Source organism: Rhipicephalus microplus, chromosome 3 (assembly GCF_043290135.1).
Source record: "Rhipicephalus microplus isolate Deutch F79 chromosome 3, USDA_Rmic, whole genome shotgun sequence".
Lineage (NCBI taxonomy): Eukaryota > Metazoa > Arthropoda > Arachnida > Ixodida > Ixodidae > Rhipicephalus > Rhipicephalus microplus.
In genome coordinates this window covers 162337225-162363262 of record NC_134702.1, presented here as the reverse complement: position 1 = coordinate 162363262, position 26038 = coordinate 162337225, and positions in this window count along the sequence as shown.

Sequence of the window (26038 nt, the reverse complement as noted above, 5' to 3'; positions counted from 1 at the left end):
AATGCTGATGTCAATCATGTTTTTTTTTTCACGCTTCCAGGGTATTGTGGTCTGCTTTCCTCCCCGTGTTCACTGTGCGACCAACACCTTCTCTCCGCTGCTACGCTGCTTCCCGTGTCGGAAATATCTTTCTGCACTTTCCTCCTTATGCATTTGCTCCAAATTACTGCACTACCCCCCCCCCCCTTTTTTCTACCCACCGCTGCTCTTGGAGACACCCTGCGTTCACACTTTCTGACCCTACATTAGACGAATTGTTCGTTCGTTTACGCCAATAACGGCAATAACTCGGGACGCACAAATGGAAGTCTAAAAGCTGCGCGGTAAATATGTTTTGAGATGTTTTTGTTTTTTTGAGGTTTGTAGAGTGCTACAGCTGTATAAGTCGTCAGTCATTGTTGGTTTTTTTTTCTTTGATGCGCGGGTCGTCTGACGAAGTGGGGCGCTGACTTCGTGAACGAATTTTTCAGCGTGTTTTTCGCAACGTTGTTCTAATAACACGCTAGAGTTAAAGAACTTGTTTCGCAGAAAGGCCAACCTCGGCATCGGTGTCGTTAATTTTGAGCGAAAAATCATCACCTCATGAGTGACTGAAAAATCGAGAACGATCCTGGAGCAAAGTGAGGACGATCCTTGAGCAAAGTAGAGTAAAGTAGCAAAAAATCCTTCAGCTGAGTGGGGACTGAACCAGGGCTGTTTGGGTCCAAGTGGGGGTCGAACCCAGGTCGTTTGCATGGCAAGTGGTTGTTCACCACACGGCCACGCCTCAGCTTGTGCAAACAGTCAAAAGATCTTCGTGTGCTTGCAAATGCGGTGAAAGTACCTTTCATGCTTCACAAACACAAACGTCCTGTATACATGCTTCACAATGCAACATGAAATATTGCTGTAATAATGCGAGTTAGAAGCCTCAATTACCAACGAGCGTGGCTCTGTGGTTGAAAGCTGGTACCTAACTACAAAAGGCATACACGCTACGGCGCCTATTCTCTGAAGGCCACGCAGTGCGTGCATAGCAAATTTCGAAAGGCTTCATGCATAAGTGCTTGAAGTGTGCACAAGCAACAAAATATTGCCATCGTGTTCACCTACTAAAGGCGAAGCCTTAGGGTCCCCTAGTTTTTGTATTCGAAGAAGCCGTTTACGCCTCTGCTACAAAAATCCCCGGGATGCGAAATTTTGCTGGATGTTGCACTATTTGCGCATGCTCATACTCAACGTTTTCCTTCTGCTCATCGGTTAATAAAACGAGATACCACACGAACTGTTTTTTGACTAGAGTGCGCAAAAGAAACAGTGCAACCTCCAGCAACATTGCGCAACAAACAGTGCAACCTCCAGCAAACAGTGCGCACAAGAAACAGGATGTCGCTATTGCGACTTTCTGTTTCTACTACTGAAGGCGAAGCCTAAGGGTCTAGTAGAACTCAACCTTCTACCCATTCCCTCTGTTTTATTGAGCAGAGCTCTCTCAGCTGCGTAGCGGCTGTTGCTAGAGAAGGGAGTGGAAAGTTGGCTGCATGGTGTTCATCTTGTCTTGTCGTAGCTGCTGCTGCTTGTAAAGGATGGAGACGAACGCCTTTTGATACATTGCAACATCTCTACTGTCCATCTCATAATCAATATACCATAGGCAATCGCACGATGGCCATCCCCGAGTGGTAACCGCATCCCACCTGCCTGCCAATGTTGCCAAAATATACACTCAAATCTATGTGTGTGTTGGCCGAAGCATCGATTTCTGAGAAGGTTGCTAGTGTTATTCGTTCATAATTAGTAGTTCTACCATCCCCTCCCTGCCCCTCGAAAAAAGGCTGACATACCGATCGGAATTCTAGATCAATAAAAAGCGTGTGCGACAATAGCGTTCACAAGAAGGTGTACTCCGAAAAACAAGTGCACATAAGGGCACTGTCCGAAGCAAGCACATGTTGTTGAGGATACAGAAGACTTGCTTCTGCAATGATAAGCGGAGTGAGGGCAACGCTATTTCGACGGATACGCTTGGCGCGGAAGCACTCGGCGAGGGGAGGGCACTCTGATTACTGCACTTAACGCCAAGAGTGCATCAATCCAGCGCATCGTGAAGCAAAAGCACATTTGCTTCCGCCTTGCTCAAATACAAAGAAATGACTACATTCTCTTTTGCAAATCTTCTCCGAGTACAAGGTAGTACTGCCTTTCAGTAAGGGCAAGTGCTGCCGAAACTGTTTATAAAAAAGAAATTGGAGCTCTCTGTCCATGTTATTGCCGCATTCGCTATTTTCAGCCAACAGCACGTATAAAGGAAATGTGTAGACGTTCGACGAGTATATAGAGTATTTGCCTAGTTAGGGTGCAAGGTACCACACTGAAATGTAACTGCACTTATATGTTGTACGCGTACCATGTTCTATTTCTTAAACAGAGTCTTAATACTTCCATAATTTTGCTTCAATATATTTTAGAAATCAGTTTTTATTGTACATGCTGTTCTGGTTTTCGACCACAGGACACTCCAAGATAAAAAGTAAAAGTATATATACCTATTCTCTATCACGAACAATGAAAAAAGCATTCGCAATTTATGCATGACAGCGAATTTGTGTGCCGCTGAAAACCAAAGTTCGTATATGTATGCGAAAGAAACGAATCTATTGCTGCGAGCTTTTACATCAGATTTCAGGACACTTTATTGCGTTTTTGGTGCAATCACTCATTCACCCGTCGTGAAGAGACAGTTTTGCGCCACAGTGGGTCCTTTTAGCCGCTGTTGCTGCCACCCTGATTGTTACCAGGCGGATTTCTCCATTCATCCGGTCTCACTGCGAAGACAAACAATATTTAACGCAGTTACTTTACAGTGATGCGAGAACAAAGTGCAATTTCAATATTTTCTACGAAGAAATGTTTTCTACCTAAATACAACCCTGCTGTGTTAGATGTAGCGTAGATAAACCAAGCAATAAAATCAAATTTGGAGGTTTTGCATGCCGAATTCATGATTTCATTGTAGGGACTTCCATTGAGGGAGGCTTATTTTAGGGAAATTGGTACATTCATAAGAGTGGTTCATAAGGACGACGCAGCGAGCGATGAAAAGGAAAATGATAGGTGTTACCTCAAGAGACAAAAAAGAGGGCTGAGTGGGTCACAGAACAAATCGCGGTTAAGAATATCACAGTAAAGGTCAAGAAGAAATTGACATGGGCCGGGAATGTAGCACGTATGTAATTAGGGGAATTGACTGGATTAAGGCTAACTGACTGGACAGGCCAACGCATAAAAGGGAGACAGAAAGTTAGGTGGGCCAACGAGAGTAAAAAATTCGCAGGTATAACGTGACAGCAGAAAGCGTAAGACAGGATATATTAGCGGATCAAGTGTGAGGCACTGCAGTGGGTGTAGTCAGGATGATGATGATGATAATTTTAGTTACTAATTTCCACGCGGAATAATTATGTAGACACCGGAAGTAAACACAGAAGTGTGCTACTCATCATCATCATCATCAGCCTGACTACGTCCACTGCAGGACAAAGGCCTCTCCCATGTTCCGCCAGTTAACCCGGTTCTGTGCTTGCTGCTGCCAATTTATACCCGCAAACTTCTTAATCTCATCTGCCCACCTAATCTTCTGTCTCCCCCTAACCCGCTTCCTTTCTCTGGGAATCCAGTCAGTTACCCTTAATGACCAGCGGTTATCCTGTCTACGCGCTACATGCCCATGTTCATTTCTTCTTCTTAATTTCAGCTATGATATCCTTAACCCCCGTTTGTTCCCCAATCCAATCTGCTCTCTTCTTGTCTCTTAAAGTTACACCTACCATTTTTCTTTCCATTGCTCGCTGCGTCGTCCTCAATTTAAGCTGAGCCCTCTTTGTAAGTCTCCAGGTTTCTGCTCCGACCAAACCTGCGACGTTCGAGTAAATCGTTCGATCCTCCATTACTGAGCTACCATGGTGGCTCTCCCCCCCAGTCATTTTATTGGGTTTATATGTGAATTTAAACGTGAGAGTGTGAGTCAGCGCCACCTGAAGCCATTGCGGCTAGTGTGGCACATTTTTATGAGCCTCTTCGGCGTCACGTAGCACATGAGCTTATTACGAGCTGGCAGCTGACCAATAGTCCCTAGTATTATACGATTACTAAGGTACTCTTATCCCTATTTGTTCTCATATACTTTCTATCGCAATAAAAATAGTTCTAGCAGCAGAAACGGTTCGTACTTCTCAATATCGAAAAATCAACAATCATGATCGCTTCTTACCTACAGGTGGTCGTGGTCTTCCATTACCAGGCGGAGGTGGTGAACCAGGGACATTCCCTGGACGACCTGGTGGGGGCCGAGGAGGTGGAGTCGGGGCTGCGTTGGCACATGACTGGCCATCGTTCAGCATCGCTGAAAAATGAATAGGAATGCGGCCAACAAGAGCAGAATGTGGCAGCTTGGAACCTTCGCCATGGTTACTAAACCACGAAGGCAGCGTGCTCGGGCTGGCAGCCAGGCGCGTTTATATGCATATTAGAACTCAGCTGACGTCACAAAAATCGCGTGTCTGAATTTTCTCATGGTATTGATGTCATTACTGCACACCCCAATCACGCCAGAATGGCAAGAAGTGATCACTATTTTTAGTCCCATTTGACTGGTGTGAGCCGCTTAAAATATTCGATTCAGTTGCCAGGAGCTACCACAAGGACATGCGAGATAAATAATGTGTACATTCGCAATCGCAGACTAGAATAGCACAAAAAAAACATTCTGCATGACTGACTTAGCCCTGCGAGTTATGCGTTTTATAATTCCATCAGTTTTCTATTGAAAATCAATAGACGTGTGCAGATATTGGAATCTTTGCATATTCGATTCAAATATCTCGATAATTAAGTGGCCTCCCAGGTACCTTATGGCAGTGAGAATTTTCGAGCACTAAAAAACACGATAACAAGCATAGAAATCTAAGCGAAGGATTGCTTTACGTGCACAAGTTTCTGACCTTCATGCTTAAATGAACGAAAGAGACTGGTTTAAATAACTTAATATGGTTTACTCTCAAGAGAGTCTTCTGCAGTGCTAAAATTTCAAGCAGACGTTTTCCCAGAAGCTTCTTATCACTGAAATCTTAACGCGAGAGAGTTAAAAAGCTCGTTTCGCCGAAATTTTGATGCCGGTCTCATTGTTGTTGGTTGTATACGTGAGAAATTATATTCTTATCTATAACTGAAATCACGGTAACGTGCACGAGAAGTTACAGCGGCAAGTAACCGATAATTCACAGCTGACATGGCTGTTACAACAATTTCAATCTTGTGTTTTCCTCATTTCCCTCTCACATAGAGGTCACACCTACCTTAGCATTCCATTTTGAAATTAAAATCATCGAGATTGGGATTGTAACCTTTATATTGTAAAAGCGGAAGCACACACCTCTCAGGAGACCTACACTACGGAGCTAAAGCTTATTAATGAGTGTTTGAACTCACACTTTTGTTTATGGCTGGCTTTAGTAATTGTGCAGCGTATACTGTGTAAACAAAACAGGTCTTGACACCACTTTTACAAGCAAATCTTCGTTGCAGTGATTCTAAATTGCGGGATACTGTGGCAAGCGATGGTGGTACATGTATTAAAGCTACAGTTTAATAAAGTGGTCCCTCCTTTAAGACACGTAATTGAAGAAGTGGCATACATTTCGAACTGATTGTGCGTATGTGAACAACAACAATATACCTCCCTATGGTGGTTAAGTGCTCGGGCTGAAAACTCCTTATGTAGCTCTCGAAGTTATCTTGCTTTCAGGCCTTGGGACTAATTTATTCGCCCTCGGGAAACTTCGCGAATAGTGGAGAATATAGACCATATGTTAAATGGCGCTACTGTACTGTGATTACCCGAAAACCAGCAAAATATACTAAATTTCCGATCAAAGAACCACTTCGTGACACAAGAAAAGTATGTCGAAAGACTCAAAATAAAAGTTTTCGGAATTTACATTGCGTCTTGTCCAGTATTTGGTTTTTTCGTGTGACAATTTTCTAGCCTTAAAGTACGGCGAACGTCACGTGAGAACATTGCACCACGCACGCTTAACCGTTATAAACTCGCATGCAGGGAAAAAAAAAAGCCGTCGCTAAGTTCACAAAACAGCGTGCGACAACCGCTCCAGCGTGTGCGCATAGAGAGATGCGTGAGCTCGCGCTGAGTCACACATGTGCAGTCTTCCAGCTCCGCTTCGACTTCATCGAAGGAGGCATGGTGTCATCTTTCCAAGCCTTTGCACTGCTTGAGGTGTATGCCGGGAAGATAGTTTGAATGCGAGGGGGTTGGTGTGGTGTTTAGAGTTGTGTTTGGGTGCAGCTCTTGTTTCATCGATTTAGGCAGGCTTTACGCTACGGAGTTTGACGTCGTGCCTGGTCTAATATTGTTTTGCACGTGAGTGGTGTGCAGCTGGGGATGCTGTAAGAATAGACAGCCATAGAAGTTCACGATTCGCCGCAAATGAGCCACTAGGCAACACAACGAGGACGCGATTCAGTGCGCTGTGTGGCCGTTAGAACGAGCTGCCTTGGTGATTCTTCACCTGTTTTGAGACTCGCAATTATCGAGCGTGTTGCATCGATCCTTACGCTCGCTTAAGTCAGTAGTAATTGTGATCTACAGGTAAGCGATATTGTCTGTTCGGTACGTTATTTGCTTGTTTATGTACGTTCATGTCATGTTTTACTGAATTCGTGTTCATGTCTACGCTACTGTAAGAAGTTGGTCGTGTCAAAATTTTGCATAATTTCTTATCATGGCCGTTTACGTGAGAAGTGATGAAGAAGGGAGTTTAGCCTTTCTCGCTGTAACAGTCTTCATGGTACCTTGAAATTGCTCGATGAAGGCTCGATGTGTTTGTTGGCTATGTGAGTAGAGTGTTCTGGCGAGTGTGTTAGGAAGTGTGCATGTGTGTGAGTGATTGAACGAGTGTGTTGGCGTGTGCGCGTATTTATATGTGTGCCTTCGTGTTTGTGCTCGTGTGTGCACATGTCTTGGGATGTCTGTGCGTGGGTTTCTGCTGGTAGGTGAGAGAGAGAGAGAATTATTTTTAATGAGAATCTGGATAGGTTTGCCTCGTTTTTTGCCTGACAGGCTACTCCAGTTGCCGGGTGATGACAGTGGTATATGCAATGACAAACACAAAACACATACAGTTACATAAACGCATATAAGTCACGTAACACATAAATTCTCTCAAACGCACTGCATAATTTACAACGTTTCGTTCAAGCCTGTGGCCTGTAAGAATGTCAGTGGCGCTTTTGTAGGGTCTAATGCACTGGAGGTGTTCTGCCATGGGCCTATAATGTTTTTAACACCAACTTTTTGTCCTGTTACATTTTTTTCGCCCATCTTCAGAGACTGTCTTTCTGATGCGTATTTCGTACACTCACAGAGGACATGTTTGATGTCTTCAACGACGTTACATTGGGCACAAAGTGCTGAGTCGGACAGTCCAATTTTGTTCCTGAAGTAGTTCGTATATGCTACGTTTAATCGGATTCGGTGTAAACACGTTTTTTTATTGCCTGTTGAGATTTCGTGGCATCCTGAAGTCACACGATGAATCAATCTTGTACAGAGGCCCATACTGTCGGCTAGGGTCTGTCCGTAGGGATCGCTGGAGGCGCCTGGCGTGTGCCGACACTGGCGTTGCTGCATCTTGCCTCGAGAAAGGTATCTCGACAATTTCTGTTAAAGTGTTATGTTAAGCTTTGGCAGTGTCATCAGCCGGGACGTTGCCTTGTATTCCGCAGTGGGCCGGTATCCATCGCAGAACAATGGGATGATGGAGGTCACAGGCGTTCTTGCATAGGCGTTTGATGTCCATGACGAGTTCGTCCTGTGTGCATGGAGATCTCAGCGACTGCAGCGCTGCTCTTGAGTCAGTGAAGATGACCCAGAACTCGGCTGTCTGGTCAATGATGTAAATAGAGCAGCCCGCATTGCTGGTGGGTGAGTGTGTTCATTATCATGTGTGCGTCTACGTCTGCGCACGCGCGCGCGTATGTGTGTGTGGTGTGTGTGCATTATTTCGCTTTGGTCGGCTCAGTGCCGTGAGTTTTCTTTCTTCACTGCATAGCAACCCGACCGGAAGCCTCCTATCTCCCGAAAAATATTTTCGGTGTGCTTATTTTAACTTTTAACCCCACCACAGTTATACACTGTAGCCATCTTCATCCTTCAGTTTCACTCATATTGATCACAGTGTACAATATTCAAAATTCGTATGACCTTAATTTAAGCTCATGCTTACGATACTGCGGAGGTGCGTCGTGTCACAAAAATAAAACATGTCGCCCTTCTACGCAATACATTGTTATCGGCAGTATACTTGTTCTGCCTCGTTGGATTTCGTCGAACTGCGTCGCTATCGAAAGAGGGCCGGCGCGAATTAGGTCTTACGTGAGGATCAGTACGCTGTGGCTTAACAATTTTCCAGACGGCATGAATGAGAGAAAACGTGCAAAGTAAGAGTCCTAATGAGTACATGTTCAGTGCGGTTGCGATGTCTTTCAACGTATTTAGTTATTTGGAGATGTGAACATATTCCTTTACAGTGAGATAGACTTTTCTTTCCTTTTGCTCTCATTCTGTTCAAGGGTGAGTGGATACGTGCCATTATGGTTAGAAAAATTAATACTGTATACATGTTATGTTAATGTCTAAGATAGAACATTTTAATTTGTGTAGACCACACAATCGAATGGCGATATTGTGTGTTTTGCGTTAAAATTTTTTTGCAGCACACATCCAGCCCAAAGCATGCTGCGAAAATTCTTATCTGACAACTCGGAAGCCTCGAGACACCGATATTGATTAAATTTGGTGCAACCGACTATATAAACAGCCAAACAAATTATACCCCCTGAGAAAAACAATTTGGTAAGAAGAGAGAGAGAGAGTTCTTTATTGAAAAGCAGATAATTTAGCCGGCGTGTGTGTGTCGCTGACTTGCTACTCTGCGTGGGGCAGGGGATTGGAGACTGAAAGGAAAAGAGAGAGGAGAGAGGAAATATTAAGAATTAAAATGGAAAGAAAAAAATGTATATATACAGACATTTTACTGTCTGTTGGGCGGGTACGTGTGCTGACAGCATGACGAGTTTTCAAGGCGCGCCCATAATTTGTCTAGCTGACCGATATTGTATAAATACGCGAATAAAAGTTTCATCGCTTGCTTCTGTTGCGTGAAGCTGAGGAAAGGGCCCAGGACACAATCATCTGATAAAGTTCTTTGGGTTAAAAGATACATGCAGTGTTTATAGAGCACACACTCAACGGCATACGCTCGGTACTTAAACGAGATATGTTTAACAGTTTCTACGGAACCACAGTTATTGTAGTATAGACTGTCTACTTGACCGAAGCGATACCGTAAATTGTTTCCATAAGCACTGTTGAGCCGGAGACGGTGGTAGAGAGTTTCAAGGTGTCAAGAGATTCGGGATGGGAGTCTAGTCCTTAGATGTTGATCGATAGAGTGGAGGAAAGCATAATGATGTGTCGGGAGGTTCCATAGCCTCTTCTTTTCTTCGGAAGCAAGCATTTTAGCCAGCTCGGAAGCATCTGATTTAGTGAAATAGGTTCGCCTGTAATTTTGTTGGTGAAGTCCTTTGTGCGGGCTGCTTCATCTGTTTTTTCGTTGGCCAGTATACCGCAATAAGCCGGTATCCATTGAAATGTTATAGCGTGACCCGCGATAATAGCTAAATGATGTAAGTATGCTATATCAAATGAAATCGGGTGATAATTTGTTTTCTTTAGGAGGCTGAATACTATTTGTAGAGCTCCCTTAGAGTCGGTGTAGATCACCCATCGGTTCGGCGTTTGACGCAGGATGTAGAGGACTGCTTCTTTAATTCCATGAACTTCTGCTGTCGTTGACGATGTCCTGCGTTGTAGCCGATAGAATAGACTTTGTCCTGTAGAAGGAACATAGAGACCATATGACGAGATCTCTTGAGTAGTTGGGGCATCAGTTTAAATATGAGAATGCTGAGTGTAATGCTGGGCTAAGTAGAAGAGAGTAGTCTGCAGCAGTGCGGTCTGCGCAATACGTCTTTTCGCTTCATTGATTCCTGGGACACACTGTTTATTATCAAGAGGTGAAAGCGTCCACGGAGGAAATCTTGGAGGCATCAACATCTTCGGCTGTCTGATAGCAGTAAGTTGCTGCAATTGCACAGCTTGGCCGAATGCTGAATTGCTGTGGGTGAGATGTATGCGGTACAGAAAATGCTTCTTCCCATGTATGACATGGCGAAAATGAGTGCGCAATAATTCGTGTGTGCAAATGACATCTAGCGGATGACATCCTGCTTCCGCTACAGTTACTGAGCCTGATGAGCTCTTCGGGAGGCCTAGACAGATTCGTAGGCAATTGTTTCTTGCGCCCTCTAAAGTTCTCTTGTTTGTTGGTGATAATCGGTGAAGCACCGGTAAGCAATAACGCAAGGTTCCTTCAATATGCGCTTTGTTAAGCAGGACCATTGATCGGCACTTGCATGCCCATCGTGTTCCCGCCATGAATTTGAAAAGTTGTGATGCTGCAGCTATTCTCACCCGAAGTTTCTTCACCTGAGGAGACCAGAAAAGACTTCTGTCGATGACTATTCCAGAAAATGGCTGAGACCGTACATAGGTCAGTGGCCGGCCACTGAGGAGGAGCGGATACTTGGTCACTTTCTTTCTCGTGAATGCCACGTCTGTGTTCTTTTCTGGAGAAAAGTGCATACCCCGGGCAGCCAAATACGCACAGAGGTTCTGTAAAGGCTTTTGCAGGCGCTGTTTGGTAACAAAACGCGAACCTGAAGCACTCCAGATACAGATATTGTCGGCGTAAATTGTGATGTGCACTCCTCGTGGCATTATCTTTGTTATATATTATATATATCATTTCTTGAGGAAATTTGTCGTGGCTTTCTAAAAACTAAGTCATTCGTTTATGAATCATCCGCTCCATAAGCTTGCCAACGCAACTCAGCAGGGCAACGAGTCGGAAAGATGAGTAGTTTCTTGGCTGCTTTGAAAGGTTGAAAATGGGCACTATTTTAGCGAGTATCCATTCTGCGGGAACCTCGCCAGACAGCCATGAAGAATATTAATATTCTAGGAGTCGTAGGCGGGAGGTGTGGGGTCACTTTATGATGGCTTCTGAGCTTATTTCGTCGTGACCGGGTGATGTGTGCCTGTTTGATTCGCTGATTGCAGTGTTCAGTTCTTCAATTGTGAATGGCAAATCCAACGCTGGCACTGTCTCTCGTGAGAAGTCAGACTTGTTGTTTGCGAAAGAGCTCCAGGGTATTGAAGTTGATGATAACAGTGTGCAGTATCTTTCTGACAGCTCTTTCAGGGGTTTCCGTTCGTGAAGCGAAAGTGCGGTGAAAGGGTGAAGCTGTTGGAGTGGTGTTCGCATGCCTCTAAAGACTCGCCATATTTTGGCTACCGGTTGATGAACGTCCAGTGTGGAGCAAAAGTCGCGCCATGGTTGCCAGCTACGTTTATCCAGGTAACGCCGGATATGACGTTGTGTCCGTAGACAGACTCGAAGGTCTTCGAGACACTTTGTGCGCAATGCTTAGCTTTCAGCTCACCTGCGAATAGCACACAGTATTTCAAACTCCTCATCGTTTGACGAAAATCTGTCATTTTTAGCTGAAAGACGTGTTCATGCTTTTAGGCAATGAGACATCGTAGTGAGTAATTCTTCGTCCTTAGTGGCAGCAGTAATTCCTATGCTAGTGGCGTCATTGAATGCATCCCAATCAGTAGATCTTATAAATAATTTCTTTGATGACATCTTCGCACCAACAGCTGATATCATGATTGGGTAGTGATCACTCCCTCGTGTTTTCAAGTCGGTGCACCAGTGAAAGTTACGGGGAACTGAGCTTGTTGCGAAGGTGACGTCGATGCTACTGGTAGTCAAAAAGCCTCGTAGATATGCGATGCTGCCGTCATTCAGAGGTTCAATGGAATGTTTTGAGAGTAGTTCTGCGAGCTTGGCTCCTCGTACACAAGTGTGTGAGCTGCCCCAAATTTCATTGTGGGCATTGAAGTCTTCACAAATGATGTGTAGAGAAGGTGTTCTTGAAATCAAATTTTTAAGTCTTGGAACATCGACAGGCTTGCCTGGTTCCAGGTATACTCGAATGAGTGTGTATTCTTGTTTACTGGTTGTTGTGATAGCGCACGCATATTCATTGCCATTGTGGGGTGGGATGTCGATCTCGGAGGCCGGAACATCTCTGCGAATGCCTATGAGTAATCTGCTGATACGGTCAAGCCATTTTGAATGATGAAAATAATACCCGTTCATTCTGAAATGTGGTCCGACTCGTGATTCGGAGATGACGATGAAAGGGAATTGGTACGCTCGCACCAGCTGTCGGAAATCCGAAAGCTTTCAGCGAAGCCCACGAGCGCTCCGCTGAAATATGGTGCATGTGCTAAATATTTTATGTATTGTCAGTTCAGGGGGAGATGTCGTTGAGAAAACCATGATTGCTACTGTGAAGAAATGTGACCCTGCGGTGTGTAGGACGTCGACACCAGGGGCTCCATTGCAAGGATTGCTTCTACTTCTGGAATACTTCTTGACGAGGGATTTGCGCGGACAAAGACTTTGAGGGCTGCAAACAACACAGGAATCAGTATGCGTGTTACATCTTGATCGGTGTTTCCGTGTTGCTGTCTCTCGCAGATCTCCTTGTCGTGTTGGGGTGACTAAGACTGGTGACGGTAGTGCTGGCTTGGTGGGTCTTGTGAGGTACGTTGCGATGACTTTGATGAAGACGACAAGCCCATGGATTTCCCACGTTTCTTTTTAGTAACATCTGCGTACGTGTTAGTAGATGTCTTTTGGCTTTGTGGTGGTTGCTTCTGGGAGGCGTCTTTCATACTAGTGAATACCACATCAGGGTTAGGCGGTGGTTCGTTTCGCTTTGGTGGTTTCCCTTGTGCTTGCTCCAACGTGCGTGCGAGTGTAGCAGCCTTCTTTTTTATGCATCCTCCGTATGAAGCCGGGTGTGGGCCACCGCAGTTTGCACACTTAGGTTGTGCTCTTGACGTGCATTCCTTGTGCGAGTGAGGCCCAGCACACAACTTGCAGCGCACCGGGCCTGTGCAGTGTCTCGATGTGTGTCCATGCCTTTGACACTTGGAACACTGTGTAGCTGCCCCAACGTATTCGGCAACCGGGTAACTACAGAAGCCAAGCGTAACTCTTTTAGGTAGCGGTGAATCCTTGCTAAATCCCCAAATGACAGATCGACAACGTACCTCTTTGACTTTTCCTCCCTCTTCGGGTGTGACGGTGGTGAGCCTCCTCGCTGAAAGGACTCCTTGATACCGTAGATAGTCTTGTAGTTCTTCATTTGAGTAGCTCAGAGGGACATCTTGTATCTTTCCATACTTCGCCGTGTATGAGTACGGAACTCGGGCTTTTAGAGCTACGCCAGTTCGCTCAGTCAAAGTGAGCAAACGGTTTGCAGTGGGAAGGGTTGACACTGTAACCACAAAGCTTCCATCCTTGTTGAGGCGACGGTTGAGAACTTTCACTTGGGCCGTCGTTGCAACCGCTGATGCCACAATGTTAGGGTTGACCTTCCATAAGCTTCCGCCTTCAACGCTAGGTCGGAAGACGACAGGAACGCCAGTACCTCTTTTTTTCTTGTAGGACACAACCGTGAAGGGCACTTGGTCCATATCCTCTTCCACTTCCTTCGAAAGATCGGAGCTGTCCTGCTCATCGTGACGTCGCTTGTTTAAGGGGTCATGGCCTGTAATACCCTCCACAGAGGCTGCAGGAGTGGTACTTGCCACCGCTGCCATAGATGCGGCATCGAGTGCATCTGGCGGCGATATTCCGTGTCGGGGTGGGTACGGCGCAGTGCACCTAGAAGTCTGCTTTACGTGTTTCTCCAGATGGACGGGAACTTTCAGGTCGTTTCGGGTGGAGTGCGAAACCCAGGGGAGCGATAGGGACAGTCAGACTGAGAAGAATATCGAAAAAATAGAAACTGACCTAGCACAGCTGATGCATTAGAACTCTTGGTAAGAACATATCCAAGCTCCACGTATACGGTCGCTGAAAATTGTAAAAATGTAGGGTCACCATGATGCAGCAGTGGCTACAGGGTGCTCGGCTGCTGGACCGAAGGTGGCGGCTTCGACGCTGGCCGCGGTGGTTATATTTAGATGGAAGCGAAGCGATAGAGGCTCGTGTACTCTGCCAGCGGCCGTGAGAGCATTATCAATTCACGTTAAATAACGCCAGATGATTTCCACAGCCCCCTCCAGTGCGGCATCCCGCCTATTCATGTCATGCTTTTGGGGCCTGAGACCACAGATACTATTACAGAGATTCTTGATTCTAACACTTCTGTTATTATTAACCTGGAATCCTGTTTGTGTTACGAAATATTTTGTTACAATATTGTTTTGCTAACTATTGTACTAAAGAGAAGTAAATGATATAAGAACTCGGCTTGCGTTTTAATTACCAAATTTTCGTTTTTCGACATAAGTATTCCGCAAGACACTATATATTAGGTGCGCCTATGTATTGGTGAAGGGACCCTCCATCTTTTCTTAGTAGGCGAGAGGGGAAGCAGTTTATGTCTTACATGGCATGTTATTAGCAGTTGTGTGCGAAGTGCCAGTAACCCCTGCTAGAATGAAAAATTACAAAACTCTCTTTTTTAGGACCCACTGTCCAGCGAAAAGATAGCAGAATCAGGAACTGACATATCAACACAAGAAACATCATTGTGCGTGCTTCAAGAGAGGGTTTGACTCCAGATACACTCCCTGCTTCTGTACATTTGTACTAACCAGAGGTGAAATCAAGAAGATATGCTTTGAATACCAACGGCCTTCTAGAAGCTAGAGAATGTCTGAACCAATATCCATACAGGTAATAGACAAACTTACGTGCACTGATGGCTATAATTCTAACTTCGGTGACTTCTGGTATGAAGGTTTGAGAGCAATAAAATAGGAATTCTTTTAAAATTGTTCCCAATTTTTTTTGCCTCAGTCATTTTTTTATGCACAGCAGTTTTCTACAATGCTTGATTTGGTCCTGTTTTTGTATTTTCTCTTACGTAACTTTTCGTTTAGGCCTTTACACCTTCAGAAGCTCTGTTCTACAGCGCATGCTCAGAGAAATTGAACAATGCCCGTACAATGCAAATGCTGTTATCACTGTCAACCTTGTCTTTTGTGCACATCAAAAAATACATTTAATGCAATTACGTGTTACATTGGGAACAAATGCCTCCGTTTTTCGCACTGTGCCACAATTGTGGGTTGAACTATTAAAAAGCATGTCACTTCAATAAAATGAAGAAAGCACATTTAGGTTCCAGCCAAAGAGAAAGCCGTAGGAGTTGCCCGTGTATTGTTATATATGCTCGAGGTATATGCTAGAGGTTTGAGTGAGTTCGTGGCATTACAGAGGCACAACCCGAGCGATAAAAGTGACTAACAATCGCCATTTTATTGACTTCTCTTTAGGTAAACCACGTCCTGCTTATGCGTCCAGTGCCAGCAGGCATGGTATGCTGGCCACGTGAATAAACCTAAGGAGCACGCTTCTGATAAGTAATTGTTTGCAGGGGCTCCACTCAGTATAACCGCTCAGCCCGTTCTCCACCAACCAAGTTGTCCCTGAACGCGGGGAGTGTGCCTCTTTTAGATGCGGAAGCATCTTATACTCGCGCCTTGTAGTGCGCCGTCCGCGCCGTCCGCACCGCTTCTCGAACATTCGACAGCTGACGCGCGCGCATGCGCCGTCGCGCCGTCGCCCACTCTTCCACCATCTGTGCATCCCTTCCTCCTCTACACACCGCGCGTGCTTCACTCCTCCACCATCTGTGCACCCTTCCTCCTCTACACACCGCGTTCGACATCTACAATTCTCCTGATTCTCCAGTGGACGCGCATGTGGCGTCGCGCTTCGAGAACATTCAACAGCTGATAGTGCATGCGCCGTCGAGCTGTATATATACTCAAGGTCGGCGCTCACTCGCTCAGTTGCCGCTCGTCGGTTGGTTTGTACGGCGCGTCGACGTCCAAGGTCGCGGTGAAATGAATTCCAACGAATCCACAAACACAATGCTCGACGTCCCTTCGACCAGCGCCGCCCTTTCGCATACGTGTGTACGTGTTCACTCATTTAACACCCCCTCCTACAACCACGTTAACCAATTTAGCCATCGACCCAAGTAAGTCGCAATTTAACACCCCATTTCACAACCACGTTAACCAATTTAGCCATCGACCCAAGTAAGTCGCACTTTAACACCCCGTTAATCAATTATATGCTCCGCATCCTCCTCAGTGTTCCCCCGAGGGAAGCTGCGGGCAATTTGTTTTTTCTTTCGTTGTGAACTTCAATCATCAATCGGCCCCCTCCCCCCCCCCCCTCACAAAAAATGTCATTTGGCGGTAGGCTTTAGAGCATGCATGCACATAATGTCACTCCTTCGTCTGTGGTGTGCCCCTAAACCGATAAAGAATATGACCAGGTGACTGACACTTATTCTTAACTATGAGCTGTATGATGACTGTCGGCAAAGTATCCTCTCTTGATCCAATTACGTAGAAGTATAAGCATTACTAGTTACATCTCCCGAAAAAGCAGCCTCCTGGCTCTTTATATGCGCTTTGTGTAATATTGTATTTGTGTGCAGGTACACACAAATTTAATTACATTTATGGGGTGACTTTTTGATATTATCAATAAATATTTTTGTATCATATGCACACACGTTTCAGATCTACTTATTACGTGACAATTTCAGATATTTCTTTCTGTTTTGCGAGATGTACGCGTTAAATTGATGTAATGTTGCGTTTTGTGAGTGGTTTGTATATTGGTTTGTCTAGTTTTTGCCGCGAGGAGGAATGGTATTTCTCCACGCAGTTCTTTAATGCGTTCAGCTACTTGCTTGCTCTGTTAACTTCCCGTTTTTTCGAATATGAATTTCATTGCTTATCTGACATTTGCGAAGGAACAAAATGGCAGACAACTCTTAGAAGTGTGGCAGCTTGGTCTAGTTGGTATGACATGACGATAGTTATAGCGCGAGAACAAAACGACTTCGTGTCCTTCTTGTCTCTGTGTCGTCGTTTTATTCTCGTGCTATAACTATTGTCAGGCAGACAACCCTTTAAGGAAACGGCAACTGGTGTTTATTATCGCATAACACATATCACAGTAAGCACGCAGCAAAGTGAATATGAAAAAGAACGAGCAGAGCGAAATAATTCAAATGTTATATTCATGCCAAAGTACTGCTTTGGATTTGGAGTTGGAATAAGGGAAGATAGCCTGACGCGTATCATGGAACTAATATAAGATCTCACTTCTTCGTTTATGCTTACGTGTCGACTGCATTTTATTAGTAATCGTAGTTGATCCATCATTACTGTAGTGCGTGTCAAGTTCAGGTCGCCAAAAATATGCGGTTGGTTTTTGTTTCTCCCTCTTCTAATCAGTGAAGGTGACGTGTTCGGCATTGGTCTTCCCATCACAATTCTCGCGTTGTATAAGCAGCTATGTACTTGTGCTATTACAAAGTGCCAGCGTGTGTGTTTTAAGAAACGCCTTTTAGCTAACGTATTCTGCCAAGGCTCACTTTTGTGTCACATAAGGCGGGGCGAAAAAAAATAAACACGTGGGGCTCGCACAGCAACAAGTGCGAAAGAGTGGCAACCCATGCTTTCGTTGCTGTGGCGCACCTGGCTGATCAATGCATTTGATAAGCGCGACCACTTCGAATGCGCGAATGAAAGATGATCCAAGGAAACAATAAGTTCAGAGCAGCTGCCGTCTCCAGCAAGCAGTTTTGTGTAAACAGTACACCGTATACAGTACAATGTAACCACTATATTCACGTGAAAACGCTCGATATTGAGGACATGTATAAAAGTTTATTTCGTAACCTCTACTTTAAATGCGAATTTGTTCATTTTTAGTAAAAGCTAATGTTGCAAAGAATACTAAAAAGCCTTTATTTTAGAGGTACACGAATTTGTCGAATTGTGCTCCATTAGTGAACAATGCATGTTCAGAATAAGCCACTAAAAAGCGTGAAATATGCGAACATAATTGATAATAAAATTTTTCTTTTCGAGTGATAATCGAAGTCACTCCATCTGACTGGCAATCAGATGTCCTACCAGAGAGCTACGCCATTGGTTGAAGCTGCTTGAAAAAAAAAACCGCTACATTAATGTCACGTAACGGAAAGAGTCTCAATAACACATGTAGGTTACTACAGAAGCGTAGAATGCCACCAGGCGCCCAACATGTGAAGTACAGTGAATAGTGTTGTAAAGGCCCACGCATTAGGAAGCGTCCTGACATTCTTATCATCAGCCGAAAAAGCATCAACGAAGTGAAGAGCCACGTAGCTTAACGTGTTGCCTCACGAATGGGCAGTGGACGCTTTCATGACTCGCAAGAGGACCAACTATGGCATAGTGGGCACTCCACGGAGTGTATTAGCCGTAGCATTATAGTGTCATTATAATGCACATCACGTTATTATAATGCCACCTGCATGTGATGGGTCGAGGGCGATAGGATAGGTTGAAGGGGTTAATGTTAGACACACGCGGTGATTCGTTTCCGTACGGACCAATTAAGGCATTTTCACGGAGAAACCAAGCAACGCTATAGCAATTGACAAGGCGGCCGTCATTGGGTCCGATAATGCTAAAGCGTTCCACTCTTGATCGTGAAGCTCAAACCACCTCCAAGTTTTCGTTATATATCTGCCAATAACACCACAGAAAATGATACCAAAGAAGCTAGCAGGCCAATACGAAATCACATTTGCGAAGGGTAAGTTTTGAGAATTCAGCCTTTGTTTATTATTACTACCAGAAGAAACTTACTTTTTTCATTTATGACTCTTGCAACCTTCTTTTTAAATTAACTTACCATTTATATTTGAAGACATTTGAAAACTATGAGTTGAATCCTGCATCGTGTTTTTTTTTTCGAATTCCCTTTGAAATTGAACTTTGATGCTGACACAACCCTAAGAAAGGAAAGGTTAATTTATCCGAAAGTGAGGTATTAGGAGGGCACAGTCATCTGCATTACAGTGGAACTCTAACAGTGATTGGCGAACCCCGAGACATTTAAGGGCCCATTCTGAAATGCTTACCTTATAATTCTGAGCATAAAGTGACTGTATCGACAAATCACTTCTACAATATTTATGGCCATGACCACTTAGAATAAGCTTAAGGAAATGCTCTCGGCACACAATATCTAGGCTAGCAACAGCAATGAGAATAAACGATAAAGCAGCCTAATAAATGCAAAAAACTTCTTAATCTGAAGCAAAATTTACATTATCTATCTATCTATCTATCTATCTATCTATCTATCTATCTATCTATCTATCTATCTATCTATCTATCTATCTATCTATCTATCTATCTATCTATCTATCTATCTATCTATCTATCTATCTATCTATCTATCTATCTATCTATCTATCTATCTATCTATCTATCTATCTATCTATCTATCTATCTATCTATCTATCTATCTATCTATCTATCTATCTATCTATCTATCTATCTATCTATCTATCTATCTATCTATCTATCTATCTATCTATCTATCTATCTATCTATCTATCTATCTATCTATCTATCTATCTATCTATCTATCTATCTATCTATCTATCTATCTATCTATCTATCTATCTATCTATCTATCTATGTAGCTAGCTAGCTAGGTAATGGTGATAAGTAGGGTATTGTAGCACAAGGACGATAAGTGGTCAAAAAGCGCCATTGCATTGGCAATCACAAATGTTAACGATGGCATACGTGTTATGGTTGTATAGAGGCCTAAAATCACACGCTATGAACAAGCGTAAACATAATGTGGCAGTGATACGTGGTGTCATCAAAGGGAGTGTAATGAATTGCAAGTGACGTTTTGAAAGAAAAAAAAAGCGATGAATGCTCCTGAAGCCCATTGAGGCCAACCTTTTTTCAGAGGTTTCACTTTGGATAGGCTAGATGCGTGTTATGAAAGCCATGGACTTCTTTTAAAAACATTAACAATGACCAATGGTTAAAAAGCTGTTCCCTGCCTCTGAGCATTGATACAAGATGCGGTATTCGTTCACGGTTGACTATTGGGAAGTGCTGTTGTTTATGGCGTCTAATGCAGTACATAGGATGAGAATGTGGAGCACGGTGATTGGTTTACCACATTACTCGCCGACTGGTGGATTCCCCAAATCAGAAGGTATGAGTGTCTACATTATATGTGAAGCAGAGATTGCTGGGCAAGTTGATAATTCATTCAGCTGAGTTGCGAGCAACGTTTGAAGCACAAAATGAAGACAACCGGACAGAGAGCATACTAACAACTAAAAGATTAGGGAAAAAAACAGACATATATCTAATCAACTTCGAGTTGTTAGGGTGCACTGTGTCCAGGTGCCTTGCTTCTGTACTTCGACTTTCGCACACAACTGAGTGCGGCTCTGGGCGAATTCGTAATTCATTGTGAACATGAACGGCGCAGCCACACCAGGGACGCCCGTTTCACGTTCATTTCTTACCAATGGTGTTTTTTTTTGCAGTTGATAGTCAGTGTGAAAAAAGGTATGGCATGAACAAATAGACCTGGAAAAGTTGGTGCATTTTGCCCAGCTCCTCTTCTATAAACACACAAAAAACATGCCAGTAATTTTTATCAATGCCAAGAATATTGTCAAGGTTTTTATTTTATAACAGCGCTATTCTGAGTCATAATAACTAATGTCTTCGTTGCGTTTTCTCTTTCCTCAAGGATCACCTGGGCAGCGTCAGAAAGATGTCGTGTCGCGTGGTATTAATTAACAATAAAACTGAACAATAAAAAAAGGGAAGTGCCCGTGCATTCTGCTTCAGGAAGGACGAAGATGTTTACTTCCATATAACTTGCAAACATAACATATATTAATGTTGCTGCTTTGTGAATTTGAAAAATAAAGTATTATAATTATCGCCATCGCTTTGTTCTTTTAATATTGTTATTTGATTCACTAAAGTGTTGCTTTAGGTTGATGCAAGAGGCAACAGCGGTGGCTTTATGCAGTGAGCGTTTTCTGCGTTAGGAAGCTGCGATTCGGCCATCAAGAAAGAAAACGAAATGTATCGCGCACTTTGGAGATGCTCAGAACTTTCTCAAAATATGAAGGCGACTGCTTAGTTTGACACCAAGCGATGCAGAATGAAGCGCTGAGCCCACGCGGTAGTGTATAGCGACCGCGCAGCGTAGTTTTGAAAATTCGGCAGGACGAAAACCCACAATTTTGCGAGACGAAATTTAGGGCCGGTCCCGAATAGCAGCGAGCATGACTTGCATGTCTGGTCCCGCCGAGCATGCGTGCTTGGTACTAATGTTCACACAACCAAACATTGGTTTTCGAAACGTTGCTTGGCGGGCCCATCGTCGCAGGTAACCCTTCGTCATGGCCGTACTGCGCTGCAGCTCACGCGAACGGCGCTAACGCAAAGCCAAGTGGTAATTTTGCATGACCAAGTATTGTATAGCAATGAGGGGAAATAAAAGTGGCACTGATGTGGAGTGATAATAGAATGAGGGTGAATTTTTCTTGAAACTTCTTTATTTCAACATTCGAGATGCTGAAGGCCGTGGTCAAAGAGCCTCAAAGGGCTTGACCTGGACCACGATCCCTTACATATGCGTGGCATGGGCAACAATTTTATTGCAATGAAAATGTACATATTGACCAAGCAGTGTAATAAGCTTATGCAGATAAAAATAAAGTAAAGATTTGATACAATAAACTCAAAAGATGAAACTGAAAAAAATTATTGTATTTATTTCTTAGATATACGAAAATCATTATTACAGTGTACTGATACAAGTACTACTAAATTTGCACAGTCAAATTGGGCATGTGCCCTTGTGGTAAAAGAGAAAAATTGCCTGGAAAAAAAAGAAAACATGCGTAATTTTACTCAGTTGGCAGATTTGACATTCAAATGAAACGGCAAGAGAGAGCGAAACATATATTTGCCTTAGTTGGTGCGTGTGCGGGGGATAAACCACGTGTGATTGAAATGGGTGTTGTGAACGACTTTGTGGTGCTTGAGGACGCAATGGTTCCTAAATAGTCGCATTTTAATCCTGCCTGGAAGCATTTCACAAGCATTGCATGGTAGTATTTTGGTAGAGTTTGTAGGTTCATGTCCTCAAATATGGCAGTGGTTTGAAAGCAATAAGAAATATTTGCAATGACATGAACAGCCCTTTTCTATATGACGTGTAAGTTGTTGATATTTGTTAACGTGGTCGTACCCCAAACTAGACGACAGTAGTTAACATGAGATGAAAACAAGTATTTACATATGAGAAGTTTCACTGTCGTAGGTAGTCATAAACTCACCCGTGATAATATGCCTCAAATTCTTGATATAGTGCCGGATAGCTTGTCAGTATGTGCGTGAAAAGAAGGAGGGGAATATTAAAACATAGCACGTACCTTACCCAGAAAAGGGGTGCAAAAGGGAAGCGAAGGTGAGCAGATGCAAAGGAAGTGAGAAAAGGTAAAGCATGCATAGTTAAGAGACATATAGTATACCAAGAGCGTGGGAAATGTGAGTGATGGTAAGGAGCGATATCAGAGGGTGGCAGGGTAGAGCATAGCGTACCAACATATATTACGGTATAGCAAGTGTAATAAAGGTAAGTGAGTGTTGAGAGGTACGATGAAGTAAAACGGGAAGGGTAAGTGTGAAGCCTTGTATGGTATGGGAAGGCCGTGAGAAAAGGATCTGAGCAGTGATGTAAGGATGAGGAGCAAATACAGGATAAATAATGTATACTAGAGTATAGCAAGGGGCTGGGAAAGAAGGGGAATGCCACCGGCTACGCTGCTTCATCAAACATCGCAGCACTATTGTGTAGGCATCAGTAGCTGAGGACCCTCATTGATTCATGGAACGATCATGTGAAGCGGCGATGGAGGAAGAAAAGGTAGCGGTATGACGATAGGCCCTCAGGCCGCTCTAGATGGCCAGTCAATTTCGTGCTCCTGCGATGATTGTGGCCCAGACCTTTCTCTGAATCTGTAGCTTCAGTTCCGTGCTGCGTAGAGAGGATTAAGTTCCTTCCGCCCTGGTGTTATGGTCTTTACCGTATAGTGGCTTAGGTTGTTTCGGGCAAAATAGAGAGACAGGATGAAAACCTGCTACCTATTCCGAATTTCTGGCCTGCCTTTCCATTTATCGCGAAGCAAGAGTTCGCACCTCTTCGAATATACTGATTTCGCGCCGCTGGAATACCTCCACACAAGTAATAAAAATAATGTAATGATACGGTAATATACTTTTGCTTGTGTACCCATGAGTTGTAAGTGCTCTGCCTTTTTTTCGCCGGCTAAATCTGTCGCAAGGCGTTGGACTCCATTGTAAAAAAAAAAAAAACTCCTATGCTGCATTGTCCCGAGAACCAAAGTCCCGTGAACAGCATATGTACTGCTCAAGCTTTCAATCGCCTATCACATGATGCATGAAGTGATATAGTAAATTTGAAACTTATGCAGAAAATGACGTGACAATGACGTGACACCAACGGTCAGAAAAAACCTTGAGAGAGGATCCATATAACTGCTATCGCAAGAAAAAGACAGTGATTCTACTCTCTTACTTCTCAAACGCCTGTAGGATTAGTCATATTTCTGTGTACAGCGAATGCATTGACGTATTAAGCACTGTTATTACCAGCGATAGTACTTACAGCTGTTTATCCAATAAAGCCACTCCCATGAACTGACAGGTTTGAAAAAAAAAACGCTATAGAGGAGCGCGCATTCCTCAAAGCGCAAAGTAGTCTCTGACTCATTCCCTCGCAGTATTCTGGGCATATCTATCTTCAAATACCACAGCACTTCTTCTAAATACCCAATTTTTCTTCCACTTTTTTTAACACGCGTTAAATTGCAATAGATTAGCGAATGCCATGCTTCTCATAATAATGCTGAAGGATAGCATTGCGAATGCCGGGCTGCTACCCTAAGTTTTAATTATTGATGCCTTAGTGGGTTCTCACCAAGTGTGCCTGCGGCAATTAAGTAATGAGTGTTTATAAAAAGCTCTGAAAGGCCGCTCTTCTAGCTTTTGCTGTGACTGTGCTGCGCCTTCAGCGCCGGCATAGCGTTTTTTAAATCAACTTTCACACATGATCTATTGAAGCCCGTACATATTGTTTCAATCTTTCATTCTTTCAACCGTACCTAATCTTTCAAGCTGTCTCTGTACCGCACGTTGCTGCCATTGTGTCAGGGTGGCAGAGCTTGTCAAGCTGCAGATATTGCAGCTTTTACCCTGCTATCCTCACCAAGTTACGATACTTTTCCTGTTTTCTATTCGACGTTTGTTCAAACTGTGTATATTATTATGTATCAATTATGGTAAAATAAACCAAATCTCAAAAACTTTCTTCATCATTGTTAAGCTGCTGGCGACCACTGGTCGGGGCCTAGAGGACTGGCTCAGCCCATAGATCTTCCTAAAATAACTAAAAGGAACTCTGGCTCTTTGGTCCCTCACACAATATGCGATTAATAAGAAGTACACAAACTTTCCTACAGTCTCCCGACTTGCCGGCTTCGAATGCACTTGTGGCTTTGTTTATGGTTGTGTTTTAGTTTTTTTTCAAACGAAAAAATCACGGCATATCTACGGAGAAGTGCCGTGAGCTGCAGCTCTCAAAGACTCTAGCACCAAGGTTCCTATTTTGTATATTTACAGGGTGTCCCACATAACTGCAGCCAAGAATTTTAAAGTGAAAGACACTTAGAAGGTGAATTGAATCAAACGCATACTATTCGCACAAGCCTGTAGGTACTCAGGCTATTTTTTGTTTCTCTCCAAACCAAAAATTAATAATTGTTATTTACCTAAATTTTCATTTCGCGCTGGAGACCCAAAATAAGAAAAGTAAGATGTAGAGCACTTTCAGAAACCACCCAATAGGTATTGAAGAAGAATGGCGATTTGGGCTAGTGTGTTTGAATTCATGATATTAAGGGTTGCAGCGCGAGCACGAATGTGCTAGAAGAAACAGACGAAAGTCGAGGTACGGAAGGTACGTGTTGTCCTCTTTGCCTTCCGTACCTCGACTTTCGTCTGTTTCTTCTAGCACATTCGTGCTCGCGCTGCAACCCTTATTATCATGAACCCAATAGGTAGTTGCCTGTACGATACGTCTCGTGCTCTTATTTTTTCCACGTTGTAAAGAAAGCCCGAAAAACGTGAAAAGAAGCCATGTGACTGACCGCGAGCAAACAGCTATATATATATATATATATATATATATATATATATATATATATATATATATATATATATATATATATATATAAGGAAGAAAAGTGTATACCTAAGGGCTCGTTTTTCCGTGTTTTTGACACAATATTAATGAAATCTAACAGACAGTAATGCCAAGGAATGTACAGGGGAAGATATTAGAACCAATAGAATGTAAATAAGAAGAAAAGTGGATGAAAAAATAACCAGCCGTGAGCAGGAATCAAACTACGACCTTCGAATAACGCGTTGGATGCTCTAACCACTGAGCTACCACAGCGGCGTTCCCTCCATCCACTTTTTTGGGTTTATATGTGAATTTAGAAGTAGGAGTGTCAGTCAGCGCCATCTATAAGCCAAGCGATGAGAGTGAACCACTCTTTTATGCGCATGTTTGGTTTCACGTAGCACGTGATTTTATTACGAGCGGGCAGCTGATTAATAGTCCCTCGTATACAACCTAATTGCGCCAAGTCTGCCAGTACGAGACCCTCGTTAAATGAAATAAGGGAAAGAAGGGTATACCTAAGGGCTCGTTTTTCCGTGTTTTTGACACGATATGGTGGTGGTGGTAGTGGTTAGAAGGAAGAGGAAAAAGGCACCTAATTTCTGTCTGCCTTCAGGCGACACGGCGCAGTGCCTTATAGG